This window comes from Hordeum vulgare, chromosome 5H (assembly GCF_904849725.1).
Source record: "Hordeum vulgare subsp. vulgare chromosome 5H, MorexV3_pseudomolecules_assembly, whole genome shotgun sequence".
Classification (NCBI taxonomy): domain Eukaryota; kingdom Viridiplantae; phylum Streptophyta; class Magnoliopsida; order Poales; family Poaceae; genus Hordeum; species Hordeum vulgare.
The window spans coordinates 316,584,982-316,601,842 of NC_058522.1; positions in this window are offsets into that span (position 1 = coordinate 316,584,982).

Consider the following 16,861-nt stretch of genomic DNA (forward strand, 5'->3'; position numbering starts at 1 on the left):
CGCCACTACAAAAACCATCTCCCCGGCGAGAAAGGGAGGGTTCGCCGCGGCTTCGCCTCCCTGCTTCTTGGTGAGTTTTTCCGACGCTCTGGCCACGCATGCTGCTGCACGTCTGCCACGCCCGCCAGGTGTTCGGCAATTTGTCTCGGCAATGGACTCCAACGACGAGGAGCGTTCACGGCTCTACTGGAGGAGGAAGCCGATGCCGACGCCCAGGACGAAGAGCACCTCATGGTCCTCGCCTCTTTGGCTGGCCTGTTCGCGAGCAACGCAAAACCGTGGCGAGGTGGCACGACGCTGGGCCGGCTGAAGGCAAAGTAGAGGCATCGACTGGAAGGTTATTGCTTGCTCTACACCGACTACTTCGCCAACGCTCCTGTGCACGGCGATAAAGTATTTCAGTGCCGTTATCGGATGAGCTGAAAGCTCTTCCTCAGGATTGTGAATTCCATGATGGAGTTCGGCAGCTACTTCAAGTACAAAAAGGATCGCACTAGCACACTTGAATTCACCTCACTCCAGAAGTGCACGACAGCTATGAGGATGCTTGGATACGGAGGTCCCGGTGATATTTTAGAAGACTATGGACGGATGTCCGAGTCCACCACGATTGAGTGTTTGTACAAGTTTTGCAGGGGAGTGATGGTAGTGTTTTGCAGAGGATTTCCTGGGATGCTTGGAAGTATCGACTGCATGCATTGGAAATGGAAAAACTATCCATTTGCTTGACATGAGATGTACAAAGGCGCCAAAGGAGGTTGTAGTGTGGTACTTGAGGCAGTGACCACACATGACCTATAGATTTGGTACTCCTTCTTTGGTATGCGAGGAACTCATAATGACGTCAACGTACTACAATGCTTGAATGTCTTTGTCAAGCTTGTTGAAGGTCATGCTCCTCTGGTTAACTACAAGGTCAATAGGCACCACCACAACAAGGGATACTACCTAGCACATGGTATATATCCGAGATGGTCCAGATTTGTGGAGACTATCTCAAACCCTGCGCCAGGAGGCAAGAACTCCTACTTTGCCAAGCGTCAAGAAGCTTGCAGGAAGGATGTCGAGCGGGCATTTGGTGTGCTTCAACCTCGATTTCCTGTTGTCCGGTACCCCGCCCAGACCTGGTCGAAAGATCAAATGTGGGAAGTCATGAATTGCTGTGTCATCTTGCACAACATGATCATTGAGAGCGAGCAGGAAGAGCTAGTGTTTGACACCGAACCATATTACAGGCAGGGTCCTCTTGCCCAAGTTGATCACGAACTACCGGCAACCTGGACTGCATTTGTGACAGCCCGATGCCGACGTTCCAGAAGATTCCCCTTTCTTTACGTTTTCGTCGTGTGGGTATTTTCATTTGTCGCATCATCATCGCATCATGTGCATCATCAGCATTGCATCGGCATCCCGTTGCCGCTAGTTTTCGAAACTTGCATCCGTTGTTAGTTGCCGATTCGTGTCGTTGTCCGTTCTGAGCCCGTCCGCACATGCACGCGCCCGCGGCATCATCGTAACCCTGTTTTAAAAGTGTGTTGAAAACTTTCTCTGATCGAGGTGAAACTTGGCACGCGGTCGTGATTAGATATAGCTAGACCGCCTGTCGAATTTCGTCGCGATCGGAGTCCGTCTGGTACCCGAACGGTCGACCGTAGCGGCATCGTACTCGGTCTACCGTCGGACGTTTGTCGGAGTTTTAAAATTTGTTGCCGCGCCGCCCGTTTTCACTCTCGTCTCCGGTATACCACCCTACACGGCCACTTACCCGTTCCCGCGTTCGGAATCGTCCGAATCCGACCGCACGGTTGGATCCGGAACGAAATTCCGCTAAACCTAGCCCCCCTTTCCTAATTTAAACAGACCTCCCCTTCCATTTTTCAACCTCTCCCTAACCCTGCCTCAAAATCCGTGCCCCCCATCAAACCCTAGCAACGCCCCTCTCTCCTCTCAGATCTGATCTACCCTCTCCACGATCTCGACCGTCAGATCGGAGATCCAACGGCCGAGATCCCTCCTGCCTCCTCCCTCAGATCTCCCCGTATATCCTCTCCCCCATGCCCGAGCTCCCGAGCTCGCCGGCCCGCAGCTGGCCTCGCCCCGCTGCTCCCGAGCGCGCCGCACCCTATGCCCACCGCCACCGGCCAGCAGCCGCCGCTGCCGGAGCGCGCCCCGCCGTTGTGGCCTACATCACCAGCGCCACCGCCAGCCGCCGCCTCCCTGACCCCGATCTGAACCGATGCCGCGTCGCCCTCTACTGCAACGCCGGGATCCGGCCTCCCCTCGCCCCCGTCGCCGGCCGGATCCGGGTCGGAGGGCCCCGTCTCTGGCCTCCCTTGCCGCCAGGGAAGGCTGCCGCCACCGCAAGTCTGGTGCCTCGTGCAGAGGCACGAGGAGGACGAAGCCACGCTCGCTGTCCCGTTGACCAAGCCATCGACACCACGTCGGCCGCCCCAGCTCGCAGGTGGGCCGCAACTCGCCTCCAGTAGGCCTCGGCCTGCTCCTCCTGCGCCTAGGCTAGGCCCAATAACTAGGTGAGCCACCCTGCCCTTATCCCTTGCACCCGGCGTGGTTTAGTTGTATACGTGCTCGTTGCCTGTTAGGCCCGTTAGGGATTTCGGCCCGGTAGAATTACTTTAGGTTTATTCGGATTTGTTTAATTTCAGAATTAGGCTATATTTCAAACGCCCGTAGTTTATTAACCGTTAGTCGGATTGAGACGTATTTTATATGGTTTTGGGGTAGTTTTGCGAGTAGAACACGATTTCACAACTTGCATATTTATTTGACGTTGTTTGACGTGTCGTATGTCTAGTTTAGTGTGCTGTCTTGATGGGTTTATTGTCGTAGTTATTTTTCGTGCGTGCCCGAATAGCTCGAATGCCGTAATAGAAATGCCCATGTTTTAGGAACCTTTTTTTCATGTATTTTAGAGCAGTCATTTGTATTTTTACGTGTAGGGGATTGCCGCTAGTTTATTTTTTCCGTGTATAGGTTATTTTCTCGCATTTTCGTGTGGCGTTATATTGTTGTGCAACCCCACATATTTTATATGTTTTCGGGGTAGAAAAATCCATTGGATTTTCTGTGCAATTAGTTTTAGCTTTTCAGCAAGTTAGTTCGCGCGATATTTTTGCCATGTTTCCCTCTTGTCTATTTCGTAGGATTTATTCCGTGCTTCGTTTGATTAAGTTGTCAACTAGGGAGTGGTTCTTGGATGTTTAGACTAGCCCTTGGTATTTTTGGTTGCAATAGAAATGCGTGTTTAGGTGTGGTTTGATTGCCCTCAAGTTGCTAGAAATAGTGCTGATTTGGAGGTGCTGAAATATTTCTAAGTCTGGAATCTGTTATATTTTGTTGCTGTCTTGTCTTGCTTCTATCTTTTGATCTGTAGCTCTTTTGAGGTTGGTCCAATGGAGTTAGTTGTAGCCCTTGAGTTTATCTAGCATGCTGCAAATTTTCAGGCCATTTGGAGTCCTGTAGCTTATGGTTTTGCTGCTGTCAATATTGCTTCAGATCGAAAACTGCACTTTGATGAGGTGTTATTTTCACTATGTCTGAAATAGTTTGTGAGATGCCATTTTGTGTCTTCTTTCCCTAGTGATCCATGATGCCATGCTAGTTGTTGTTAGTTGTTGGTAGTAGTGCTTCTTGCCCTCTTTCGTGTCATGCCTTGCTTGAGGTTATCGGAGTTGTGTAGCCCATAGTTGTGGGGCGTAGAAAATGCTATGTGGCTGATTTTGGCACATTGTAGTGATTTCTTGTTTTGCTCGTAGTTGTTGAATCGTAGCTCCGATTTGATCGTGTCCTATATGAAACTTGTTTAGAATCTCGTGTAGTTTCATTTTCTCTTGCTGGTTGTATGTGTTAAAGTGCTCGTGACCGTCGTTGCACACATATTGCATTCATGCCATCATATCTTGCGATGCTTGTATCTTTTGAACCGTAGCTCCGTTGGAGATGTTCTCTACGTGTAGATTGCTTGTAATGACGCGTAGAATCACGTGAACGTATTTGTTTTGCTGTTTAACAACCAATTAAATGCATTAGTTCAGATCTGGACAGAATTGTAAATTAACATGTGAGGTCGTTTCGGAGGTGCTATATGACATTTCCGACCTCATTTAAAATGCCTAGATAGGTAGTTTAATTGCGCTTCACCTCTTGCCATGTTTACCAACATTTGATATTGCCGTGTACCTAATCGGGATAGAACTAAATAATTAATGTGGAGTTTCGTCAATATGCAACTCGTTGCATATTGAACTTCACTTAATGTGTAGTGTTTGAGTGTTGTGAATTGTCATGTCGTGTCTTGCATGTTTTCAGCTGCTCATGCATCATATGTGTTGTGCATCGTGTGGTGAATTTCGTGTGTTGATTTGTGTTTCCGGTTTGCTTCGACTCGATAGAGTTCCGCAGCGTGTCGGATTGTGAGGACCCGTTCGACTACGTCGGTTCATCTGCTTCACGGAGGCATTCTTCTTCCAAGCGGGATCTCAGGCAAGATGACCATTTCCCAGATACCATTACTATCATTTCCATGCTAGTTTTGTCGTTTCTTTCGCTATGTCTCGTTGCCTACCACATGTTAAATATCAGCCTCTCAACAATGCCATGAAAACCTTCAACCTGTTCAACCTAGCAAACCACTGATTGGCTATGTTACTGCTTGCTTAACCCTATGTTAGCGTTGCTAGTTGCAGGTACAGTTGCTTCCATGTGATAACATGGGTTCCTTGCTACATCACCATATTAAATGCTATTTAAATTAATGCACCTATATACTTGGTAAAAGGTGGAAGGCTCGGCCTTTCTAGCCTGGTGTTTTTTCCACCTTTGCCCCCTTAGTTTCGGCTACCGGTGTTATGTTCCATAATTGAGCGCTCCTAACATGCTCGGGGTTGTTATGGGGACCCCCTTGATAATTCGTTTTAGATTAAAGCTGGTCTGGCAAGGCCCAACTTTGGTACTACATTTGCCTAATCACCTAATAAAATTGCATAGGGACTTTCCGGACCCCGAGGATAATTTAATCAACCCCCCGGGACAGTGCTCCGCATGAGTGTTGGTTCACCCACCTAGCAGTCGGCGGTGCCACCTCGGGGCAAATCGAGGTTTGGCTACCGTCCACTATGCATAGATGGTGTGTCCCGAGAACGAGATACGCGGCTCCTGCCGGGTTCGTCGACACACCGGGTGGCCTTGCTGGTTTAGTTTTACCTTTGACGAGATATCTTGTGCATCGGGATTCCGGTGATGCTTTGGGTAATCTCAGAGTTGAGGTTTTCCACTAGGGAATCCGACGAGATCGCGAGCTTCGTGATTGAGGATTTCTATGTGGCTTGTGGTAATTTGTGATGGACTAGTTGGAGCACCCCTGCAGGGTTAAATATTTTCAGAAAGCCGTGTCCGCGGTTATGTGGCAACGTGGAAGCTTTGTTTAACACTGGTTCTAGAAAACTTGAAGTTAACTTAATTAAAATATGCCAACTGTGTGCATAACCGTGACTGTCTCTTTCGTGAGTTCCTTCTCCGATCAAGGACACGATGGGGTTATGTCTGGCGTAGGTAGGTGTTGAGGATCATTCATTTGATCATGAGTAGTTCACGTCCGTTATGCGTAGATCTTCCCCCTCTTATTTCTGATACTCGTAAGTTAGCCACCAAATATATGCTTAGCCGCTGCTGCAACCTCACCACTTAACCATACCTCACCCATTAAGCTTTGCTAGTCTTGATACCTTTGGAAATGAGATTGCTGAGTCCCCTGTGGCTCACAGATTCTACAACACCAGTTGCAGGTACAGGTAAAGGTTACTTGACGCGAGCGCGTTGATTGTTCATTTGGAGTTGCTTCTTCGTCTTCTTCATCATCGATCTAGGATGGGTTCCAGGCCGACAACCTGGGATAGCAAGGATGGACGTCGTTCTTCTTTTCTCGTTTGTTTTCGTCCGTAGTCGGACCCTGCTCTTACTCTTCATGTTTATGTAATGTACTGATGTGACTCTGATGTAGCTTGTGGCGAGTGTAAGCCAATTCTAAATATATATCTCATCCTTTCAGTACATGTACTTGTAATGATATCCATTCTTGCGACACGACGAGATGCGCTTCTATCCCTGACGAGGCCTTCGTGCCAAATTGAGGATAGGGTCGCATCTTGGGCGTGACAAGTTGGTATCAGAGCAGTACCGACCTAGGAGCCCCCTTGATTGATCGAACTTGGTCGAGTCGAGTCTAGTGAAAAACTACTTTGAGTCTAGTTATATATCGGAGAGTAGTATTCTTTTTTCTCCTCTTCTATGCTCTGGTGAGGAATCTTGACGTAATAATTTATTCTATTCCTCTTCTCACTCAAATTTTTTTTAGGATCACGCGGATATTTTTGGAATCTATATGATGCCGATGTGACGGAGTTCTGTCTTGGTGCCTCCTATCTGCTTTGAGTTTCAGGGGAGTTGAGCTCGAGGGGATTATCGGGCACATCGTTATCATTCAGATTTCTTAGTATCTCAGAACGAAGGATGTTCGTAATTGCTTCAATACTAGTAGTGGCGAGATAACCCCGATGTCCCCAGTACTGGTGCAGATTGTTCGGGAGTACTGCCATACTTTGTATCGTTGTGATCACGAGGGTCTGTTGTAGATGAAGGTCCGAGAGTCTGGTTGTGTGTTGACGGATGTGATACAGGTGACGGGTTAGTATAGGAGTTGTGTGATAATTACTCCCTGTATCCGTGTACTAGATTGCATGACCAGATATTTCGGGAATTCACAGGTGGGAATTCAAGTAGTTACTTATAGGACGATCTTCCAACAAATTCGTGTTGCTTCGATGTCAAGTGGTGATTTCAGATCTTTCCTAAGTTGTGTTCTCATATTTTTATGAGAGTATTAATTCTTTTGCTATACCAATTGTCATGTCAATTCTTGTCAACCGGAGTCGTCATGTTAATTCTTTTCAACCGGTGTGCTTCTCTTCAGTGAATTCAATCCTCTCTAATTTTGCAGATCATTCTCTCAATTCTTTCCGAAGTTATCTCATCTGTCTCAAGTTGTCTTTGTTTTTCCCCGCCCTCCCGCCCTTTTTCTTCAGTGATCGGATTTTCATCCAAGAGTTTTTCTTTTCATTGTTGCTTCAGCTATCTTTTATTAAGTGTCCTATCCGGTGATTCGTTGTGAAGATTATCAGGAGCGTCATGTTCATCTTTATTCAACTGTGTTATCTTTTCCAGTGAATTTAATTCAGTTGTCCCTGTCATCATATCCTTTTCATCCTTGTAATTCTTTCCTATGTTGGAAATTTTTATCAGTCTATCTTCTTGTTGTCATTTCTCTCTATTCTATCCGGAGCGTTGAAGTTATCTCAGAATTCTTGTTCTCAATTCTTTAATTATTTCGAGATGCTAATCTCATCTAGTTTCATTTGTACGGTGCAATATCCCTCTTTCTAGCAATCTTTTCAACGGTGATTTCTTTGAGTGGGCCCATAACCCACAGGTTTTCCCAGGATCTTGTCTAGCTCTGTAATTTTTTCCGGAGATCTCTATATCTTTTCAACTATGACGTAAGTATGATTTTCATTAGTCATATTCCTTCTTCAAGATCAATTTGAATTAATTCTCATATTTGGCTCAACCTTTCATTCTTCATTATTCCGGAGTGTCCCAGTATTCTTGGTGTTGTTCTCGTCATCATTCTCAGCTTGCAGTCTGAAGGAGTGGTTCTCTCGAATTTTGGTTCATTCTCTTGAAGATTCGTCATTTCAGCTTCGTGTTATCATTTTGAATTTGTTTTCAATCATGAGTATCCCTTTATTGCTATCCGGTGCATTTCTGAGTTGTTTTCATTCTCGATCCTCCGAAGGCCATCATTTTAGAAGATTCTTCGTTCTCAGCTTTCAGCTTTCATCCTCGATTCTTCTCAATTGTTGTCTCTTCGTTCGTCTCTCGATTATCCGGTGCCTTGTTCAAGTTTTCTGTTAGGTGGATCATGATCTCTTCATTCTCATGTATCTCCATTAATTCGTGGTGTTCCCATTCAATTGTGAATTCTTACCGGTGCTTCATTCATTTGTGCCTCAAGTGGTGCTTATCTCTCTATCTCTTCAAGATTCTTTCAAGAAGAATAAGTTGTATGCTAAATCCGTTGCTTGTCATCAATTAAACTTGATGAAGGATAAGCATAACATAATTCTTATTCTTGTTCATAGTAATCTGAATTCTTCTTCCGGAGTGGCTCATAATATCAATTCCTTTTTCTCAAGTGTTCTTATCTTTTTTTTTCAGAGTTCCAAGTTTCTCAAGTATCTCTTCGTGAAGCTTAATCAAAGTCTTTGCAAGGCTTCAATCTTATTCTTTCATCCTTCTTATCTTTGCATCATCCTTTTGTTACGGAGGCTCGTCATGGTGGTTCTTCAAGGATGTGATTCATTCTAAAGTGTTCTTCAAGATTCTTGTTGGAGCACCTCAAGTATCTTTTCTCTTGCATTTCTATGTGCAATTGTTCTCCTTTATTCCTTGAGGTGGTATTATAGCATTCTTGTTAGTGTAGGAGCCTCGAAGAGTTTTCCTTTCAAGAATGAAATAATTAAACCCACCAATTCTATGGTCATGAGATATTTCAACCCATGATTTCTTCATTGAGCTATCTTGGTTTGGATTCACCTAAAGCTTTTCCTATGGATTGTTGCTATCATGGTGCTTCCCAATAATCCTAGTTCTCAATGTACCTTCTTGGTGTATGAAGTTTTCTTATCTTTGCTTTCAACTATCCTTGTTTCTTTTAGTGGGTGGTTGTCACCTCATATTTGTTGAGATGATTTTCATAAGCCCACCACTATCTTGTTCTTTTCATTGTTGGTTTTCCAACTACTCCGTCTATTCTTCTATCCGGAGGCTCTTCAATTCTATCGTGATAGTAGTTGTCATTCTCTCTTCATTCTCTTCTTCCGTATGAGCTAGTTCCTATTCTATTGTTCCGGAGGCTTCGTGATATTGCTCTTTTGGGTCAATCTTGTTGTTGAAAAGGACGTGGATGTCGCCTAGAGGGGGAGGGGTGAATAGGCGCTTTAAAATAGTTAAGGTTTAGGCTTGAACAAATGCGGAATAAAACTAATCGTTTAATATGTCAAGCACAAAACCTACAAACAACTAGGCTCACCTATGTGCACCAACGACTTATGCTAAGCAAGATAAACAACTAAGTGATAGCAAGATATATTACAATAAAGAATAAGTCTATCACAAAGTAAAGTGCATAAGTAAAGGGTTCGGGTAAGAGATAACCGAGGCACGGGGAGACGATGATGTATCCCGAAGTTCACACCCTTGCGGATGCTAATCTCCGTTAGAGCGGTGTGGAGGCACAATGCTCCCCAAGATGCCACTAAGGCCACCGTAATCTCCTCACGCCCTCGCACAATGCAAGATGCCGTGATTCAACTAAGTGACCCTTGAGGGCGGTCACCGAACCCGTACAAATGGCAACCCTTGGGGGCGGTCACCAAACCCGTACACGTGGCAACCCTTGGGGGCGGTTACCGGTACCCGTACAAATTGCTCGGGGCAATCTCCACAACCTAATTGGAGACCCCGACGCTTGCCGGAGCTTCACACCACACTGATTGAGCTCCGAGACACCACCAAGCTTCTAGGATGCCAAAGCATCCACGAAGAACAATATCAAGGGTACTAAGTACCAAAGGTAGTAAGCTTCTCAACTTCTCACTTCCACGTATCACCGTGGAGAACTCAAACCGATGCAACTAATGCAATGACAAGAACACACGAAGTGGTCAAGTCCCTCACACTCAAATCCCTCCACAACAACAAAAGCTATGGAGAAATATGAGAGGAAGAACAAGGAGCTCACAAAGAACTCCAATATCAAGATCCAAGGGGTTCCCCTCACATAGAGGAGAAAGTGATTGGTGGAGATGTGGATCTAGATCTCCTCTCTCTTTTCCCTCAAGAACAAGCAAGAATCATTGGAGGGATAGAGAGTAATCAAGCTCTAAGAATGTCAACAATGGAGATAGAACAAGAGCTCAACAGATGGATAAGGCCAAGGGGGAAGAAGACCCCCTTTATATAGTGGGGGGAAGAATCAGACCGTTACCCCCACTCTCTGCCCGAGCTCCAGCGGTACTACCGCTGGCTGCAGCGGTACTACCGCTCGCACTCCAGCGGTACTACCGCTGTCACTCCAGCGGTACTACCGCTAGCTGCAGCGGTACCACCGCTGGGCCCCTGGTAGTGCAAAGGCACTACCACCGCCAAGAAAGTCTTCGCAAAAAGGTCCGTCCACGAACAACCGCTAGGCAGGCGGTACTAAGCTCCTGGAGCGGTACTACCGCTGACCAGGGGCGGTACTACCGCGATCCAGCGGTACTACCGCTAGGGCCAGCGGTACTACCGCCAACTCTAGCGGTACTACCGCTAGGTCCAGCGGTACTACCGCTCGCCACTGAAACAACCATAACTTTCGCATACGAGCTCCGAATCGAGCAAACCCAAGCTTGTTGGAAATCTTAAGACCATGCGGTTATGAATATGCCAAAGATATAGAGATGTGAGATCTCTATGAATGAAGAACCGGCAAAAACTCCAACATCGAAAACATCATAGTAGATGCATATGGACTCCGTTTTCGATGAACTCGAGCTTGTCACGAAGATGACCATAAGCTCTAAAACTCACAAAGAGAAACACCAAAAAAGAACCAAGAAGTATGATGCAAGGATGCAAATGGTTTGAGCTCTCAACGAACGATACGATCAAGCTACTCACTTGAGAGCCCCCCTTGATAGAACAGCAATCTATCCTAACCAGAAAACCTATCAAGGGCAAACCTATACCTTGCACCTCGTCCTCTTGAGCTAGATGATGATGATCTTGGCTTCCTCAAGATGGACCACCTTTCTTGATTGTGTTGGCTTGATGAAGACTAGTTGATTGCTCCCCCATACTCACTATGGGTGAGCCACTCTTCAGCATATCTTCACAAGTCCATTGCCACCACAATGGACGGCAAGCTTCAAGCATGCTATCTTCGTGCTGATCCACTTGAACTTGCACATCGCAATCTTGATGACGGTCACAACTTGACGTCATACTCCATGGGTTGTATGAGATCTTCCTTTTGACGCAAGCCCATGGAAACACACCTAACTCCCACATAGAACTCTCACGAAGACCATGGGTTAGTACACAAACACGTAATGGACAATGCTTACCATACCATGGGATCACTTGATCCCTCTCGGTACATCTTGTACGCTTTGTGTGTTGATCATCTTGATTTACTCTTTGTCTGAGATCTTGATCAACCATTGATGATGATTACAACTTGACGTCATACTCCATGGGTTGTATGAGATCTTCCCTTTGACGCAAGCCCATGGAAACACACCTAACCCCCACATAGAACTCTCACGAAGACCATGGGTTAGTACACAAACACGTAATGGACAATGCTTACCATACCATGGGATCACTTGATCCCTCTCGATACATCTTGTACGCTTTGTGTGTTGATCATCTTGATTTACTCTTTGTCTGAGATCTTGATCAACCATGTGTCTCTATGACCATTCTTTGGATAATACCTTGAATACCATCTTGGTCATCATATAAACTCCTTGAACCCAACTGATGGACTTCAAGAAGTGCCTATGGACAAATTCATACCATGGGATCACTTGATCCCTCCCGGCACATCTTGTACGCTTTGTGTGTTGATCATCTTGATTTACTCTTTGTCTGAGATCTTGATCAACCATGTGTCTCTATGACCATTCTTTGGATAATACCTTGAATACCATCTTGGTCATCATATAAACTCCTTGAACCCAATAGATGGACTTCAAGAAGTGCCTATGGACAAATCCTATAAATGTAACTTAAGGCAACCATTAGTCCATAGGTATTGTCATCAAGTACCAAAATCACATATGGAGATATATGCTCAATATATGCTCCAACAGTTGTTCTATCAAGATTGTGGTGTTCCCTTGTTCTATTTAGTTGTTTGTTATGAATATTGTCTATTTCTTCCATCTTATCGAATTTTTTGTCCCATTTTCCTACCGAAGTGCTGCCGAAATTTTCCGTGAATTCTTGCTTCTTTCTCATATCATTCCTCATCACTTTGCAACCTTCAGGGATCATTGTTTCACTCATTGTCAAAGAAGCGACTAAAGTTTTACCTCTTGTTCTTTCTCATCCTCTCCCCCTTTCGTTCTTGGATCTCGAGGCGAGATCCTCTTGTAGTGTAGGAGAGTTGTGACAGCCCGATGCCGACGTTCCAGAAGATTCCCCTTTCTTTCCGTTTCTGTCGTGTGGGTATTTTCATTTGTCGCATCATCATCGCATCATGTGCATCATCAGCATTGCATCGGCATCCCGTTGCTACCAGTTTTCGAAACTTGCATCCGTTGTTAGTTGCCGGTTCGTGTCGTTGTCCGTTCTGAGCCCGACCGCACATGCACGCGCCCGCGGCATCGTCGTAACCCTGTTTCAAAAGTGTGTTGAAAACTTTCTCTGATCGAGGTGAAACTTGGCACGCGGTCGTGATTAGATATAGCTAGGCTGTCTGTCGAATTTCGTCGCGATCGGAGTCCGTCTGGTACCCGAACGGTCGACCGTAGCGGCACCGTACTCGGTCTACCGTCGGACGTTTGTCGGAGTTTTAAAATTTTTTGCCGCGCCGCCCGTTTACCCTCTCATCTCCGGTATACCACCCTACACGGCCACTTACCCGTTCCCGCGTTCGGAATCGTCCGACTCGGACCACACGGTTGGATCCGGAACGAAATTCCGCTAAACCTAGCTCCCCTTTCCTAATTTAAACAGACCTCCCCTTCCATTTTTTAACCTCTCCCTAACCCTGCCTCGAAATCCATGCCCCCCATCAAACCCTAGCAAATCCCCTCTCTCCTCTGAGATCTGATCTACCCTCTCCACGATATCGACCGTCAGATCGGAGATCCAACGGCCGAGATCCCTCCTGCCTCCTCCCTCAGATCTCCCCGTATCTCCTCTTCCCCATGCCCGAGCTCCCGAGCTCGTCGGCCCGCAGTTGGCCTCGCCCCGCTGCTCCCGAGCGCGCCGCCCCCTATGCCCAGCGCCACCGGCCAGCAGCCGCCGCTGCCGGAGCGCGCCCCGCCGCCGTGGCCTACATCACCAGCACCACCGCCAGCCGCCGCCTCTCTGACCCCGATTTGAACCGCGGCCGCGCCGCCCTCTACTGCAACGCCGGGATCCGGCCTCCCCTCGCCCCCGTCGCCGGCCGGATCCGGGTTGGAGGGCCCCGTCTCTGGCCTCCCTCGCCGCGAGGGAAGGTTGCCGCCGCCGCAAGTCTGGTGCCTCATGCAGAGGCACGAGGAGGACGAAGCCCCGCTCGCTGTCCCGTTGACCGAGCTGTCGGCACCGCGTGGGCCGCCCCAGTTCACAGGTGGGCCGCAGCTCGCCTCGAGTAGGCCTCGGCCTGCTCCTCCTCCGCCTGGGCTAGGCCCAATAACTAGGTGAGCCGCCCTGCCCTTATCCCTTGCACCCGGCGCGGTTTAGTTGTATATGTGCTGGTTGCCTGTTAGGCCCGTTAGGGATTTCGGCCCGGTAGAATTATTTTAGGTTTATTCGGATTTGTTTAATTTCAGAATTAGACTATATTTCAAACGCCCGCAGTTTATTAACCGCTAGTCGGATCGAGACGTATTTTATATGGTTTTGGGGTAGTTTTGCGAGTAGAACACGATTTCACAACTTGCATATTTATTTGACGTTGTTTGACGTGTCGTATGTCTAGTTTAGTGTGCTGTCTCGATAGCTTTATTGTCGTAGTTATTTTTCGTGCGTGCCCGAATAGCTCGAATGTCGTAATAGAAATGCCCATGTTTTAGGAACCTTTTTTTCATATATTTTAGAGCAGTCATTTGTATTTTTACGTGTAGGGGATTGCCGCTAGTTTATTTTTCCCGTGTATAGGTTATTTTTTCGCATTTTCGTGTGGCATTATATTGTTGTGCAACCCCACATAGTTTATATGTTTTCGGGGTAGAAAAATCCATTGGATTTTTCTGTGCAATTAGTTTTAGCTTTGAGCAAGTTAGTTCGCGCGATATTTTTGCCATGTTGCCCTCTTGTCTATTTCGTAGGATTTATTCCGTGCTTCGTTTGATTAAGTTGTCAACTAGGGAGTTGTTCTTGGATGTTTAGACTAGCCCCTGGTATTTTTGGTTGCAATAGAAATGCGTGTTTAGGTGTGGTTTGATTGCCCTCAAGTTGCTAGAAATAGTGCTGATTTGGAGGTGCTGAAATATTTTAAGTCTGGAATCTGTTTTATTTTGTTGCTGTCTTGTCTTGCTTCTATCTTTTGATCTGTAGCTCTTTTGAGGTTGGTCCAATGGAGTTAGTTGTAGCCCTTGAGTTTCTATAGCATGCTGTGAATTTTCAGGCCAGTTGGAGTCCTGTAGCTTATGGTTTTGCTGCTGTCAATATTGCTTCAGATCGAAAACTGCACTTTCATGAGGTGTTATTTTCACCAAGTCTGAAATAGTGTGTGAGATGCCATTTTGTATCTTCTTTCCCTAGTGATCCATGATGCCATGCTAGTTGTTGTTAGTTGTTGGTAGTAGTGCTTCTTGCCCTCTTTCGTGTCATGCCTTGCTTGAGGTTATCGGAGTTGTGTAGTCCGTAGTTGTGGGGCATAGAAAATGCTATGTGGCTGATTTTGGCAGATTGTAGTGATTTCTTGTTTTGCTCGTAGTTGTTGAACCGTAGCTCCGATTTGATTGTGTCCTATATAAAACTTGCTTAGAATCTCGTGTAGTTTCATTTTCTCTTGGTGGTTGTATGTGTTGAAGTGCTCGTGACCGTCGTTGCACACATATTGCATTCATGCCATCATATCTTGCGATGCTTGTATCTTTTGAACTGTAGCTCCGTTGGAGATGTTCTCTATGTGTAGATTGCTTGTAATGACACGTAGAATCACATGAACCTATTTGTTTTGCTGTTTAACAACCAATTAAATGCATTAGTTCAGATCTGGACGGAATTGTAAATTAACACGTGAGGTCGTTTCGGAGGTGCTATATGACATTTCCGACCTCATTTAAAATGCCTAGATAGGTAGTTTAATTGCGCTCCACCTCTTGCCATGTTTAAAAACATTTGATATTGTCGTGTACCTAATCGGGATAGAACTAAATAATTAACGTGGACTTTCGTCAATATGCAACTCGTTGCATATTGAACTTCACTTAATGTGTAGTGTTTGAGTGTTGTGAATTTTCATGCCGTGTATTGCATGTTTTCAGCTGCTCATGCATCATATGTGTTGTGCATCGTGTGGTGAATTCCGTGTGTTGATTTGTGTTTCCGGTTTGCTTCGGCTCGATAGAGTTCCGCAGCGTGCCGGATTGTGAGGACTCGGTCGACTACGTCGGTTCGTCTGCTTCACGGAGGCATTCTTCTTCCAAGCGGGACCTCAAGCAAGATGACCATTTCCCCAGATACCATTACTCTCATTGCCATGCTAGTTTTGTCGTTTCTGTCGCTATGTCTCGTTGCCTACCACATGTTAAATATCAGCCTCTCAACAATGCCATGAAAACCTTCAACCTGTTCAACCTAGCAAACCACTGATTGGCTATGTTACTGCTTGCTTAACCCTGTGTTAGCGTTGCTAGTTGAAGGTGCAGTTGCTTCCATGTGATAACATGGGTTCCTTGCTACATCACCATATTAAATGCTATTTAAATTAATGCACCTATATACTTGGTAAAAGGTGGAAGGCTCGGCCTTTCTAGCCTGGTGTTTTGTTCCACCTTTGCCGCCTTAGTTTCGGTTACCGGTGTTATATTTCATAATTGAGCGCTCCTAACATGCTCGGGGTTGTTATGGGGACCCCCTTGATAATTCGTTTTAGATTAAAGCTGGTCTGGCAAGGCCCAACTTTGGTACTACATTTGCCTAATCACCTAATAAAATTGCATAGGGACTTTCCGGACCCCGAGGATAATTTAATCAACCCCCCGGGCCAGTGCTCCGCATGAGTGTTGGTCCACCCACCTAGCAGTCGGCGGTGCCACCTCGGGGCAACTCGAGGTTTGGCTACCGTCCACTATGCATAGACGGTGTGTCCTGAGAACGAGATACGCGACTCCTATCGGGTTCGTCGACACACCGGGTGGCCTTGCTGGTTTAGTTTTACCTTTGACGAGATATCTTGTGCATCGGGATTCCGGTGATGCTTTGGGTAATCTCAGAGTTGAGGTTTTCCACTAGGGAATCCGACGAGATCGCGAGCTTCGTGATTGAGGATTTCTATGCGGCTTGTGGTAATTTGTGATGGACTAGTTGGAGCACCCCTGCAGGGTTAAATATTTTCAGAAAGCCGTGTCCGCGGTTATGTGGCAACGTGGAAGCTTTGTTTAACACTGGTTCTAGAAAACTTGAAGTTAACTTAATTAAAATATGCCAACTGTGTGCATAACCGTGACTGTCTCTTTCGTGAGTTCCTTCTCCGATCAAGGACATGGTGGGGTTATGTCTGGCGTAGGTAGGTGTTGAGGATCATTCATTTGATCATGAGTAGTTCACGTCCGTTATGCGTAGATCTTCCCCCTCTTATTTCTGATACTCGTAAGTTAGCCACCAAATATATGCTTAGCCGCTGCTGCAACCTCACCACTTAACCATACCTCACCCATTAAGCTTTGCTAGTCTTGATACCTTTGGAAATGAGATTGCTGAGTCCCCTGTGGCTCACAGATTCTACAACACCAGTTGCAGGTACAGGTAAAGGTTACTTGATGCGAGCGCGTTGATTGTTCATTTGGAGTTGCTTCTTCTTCTT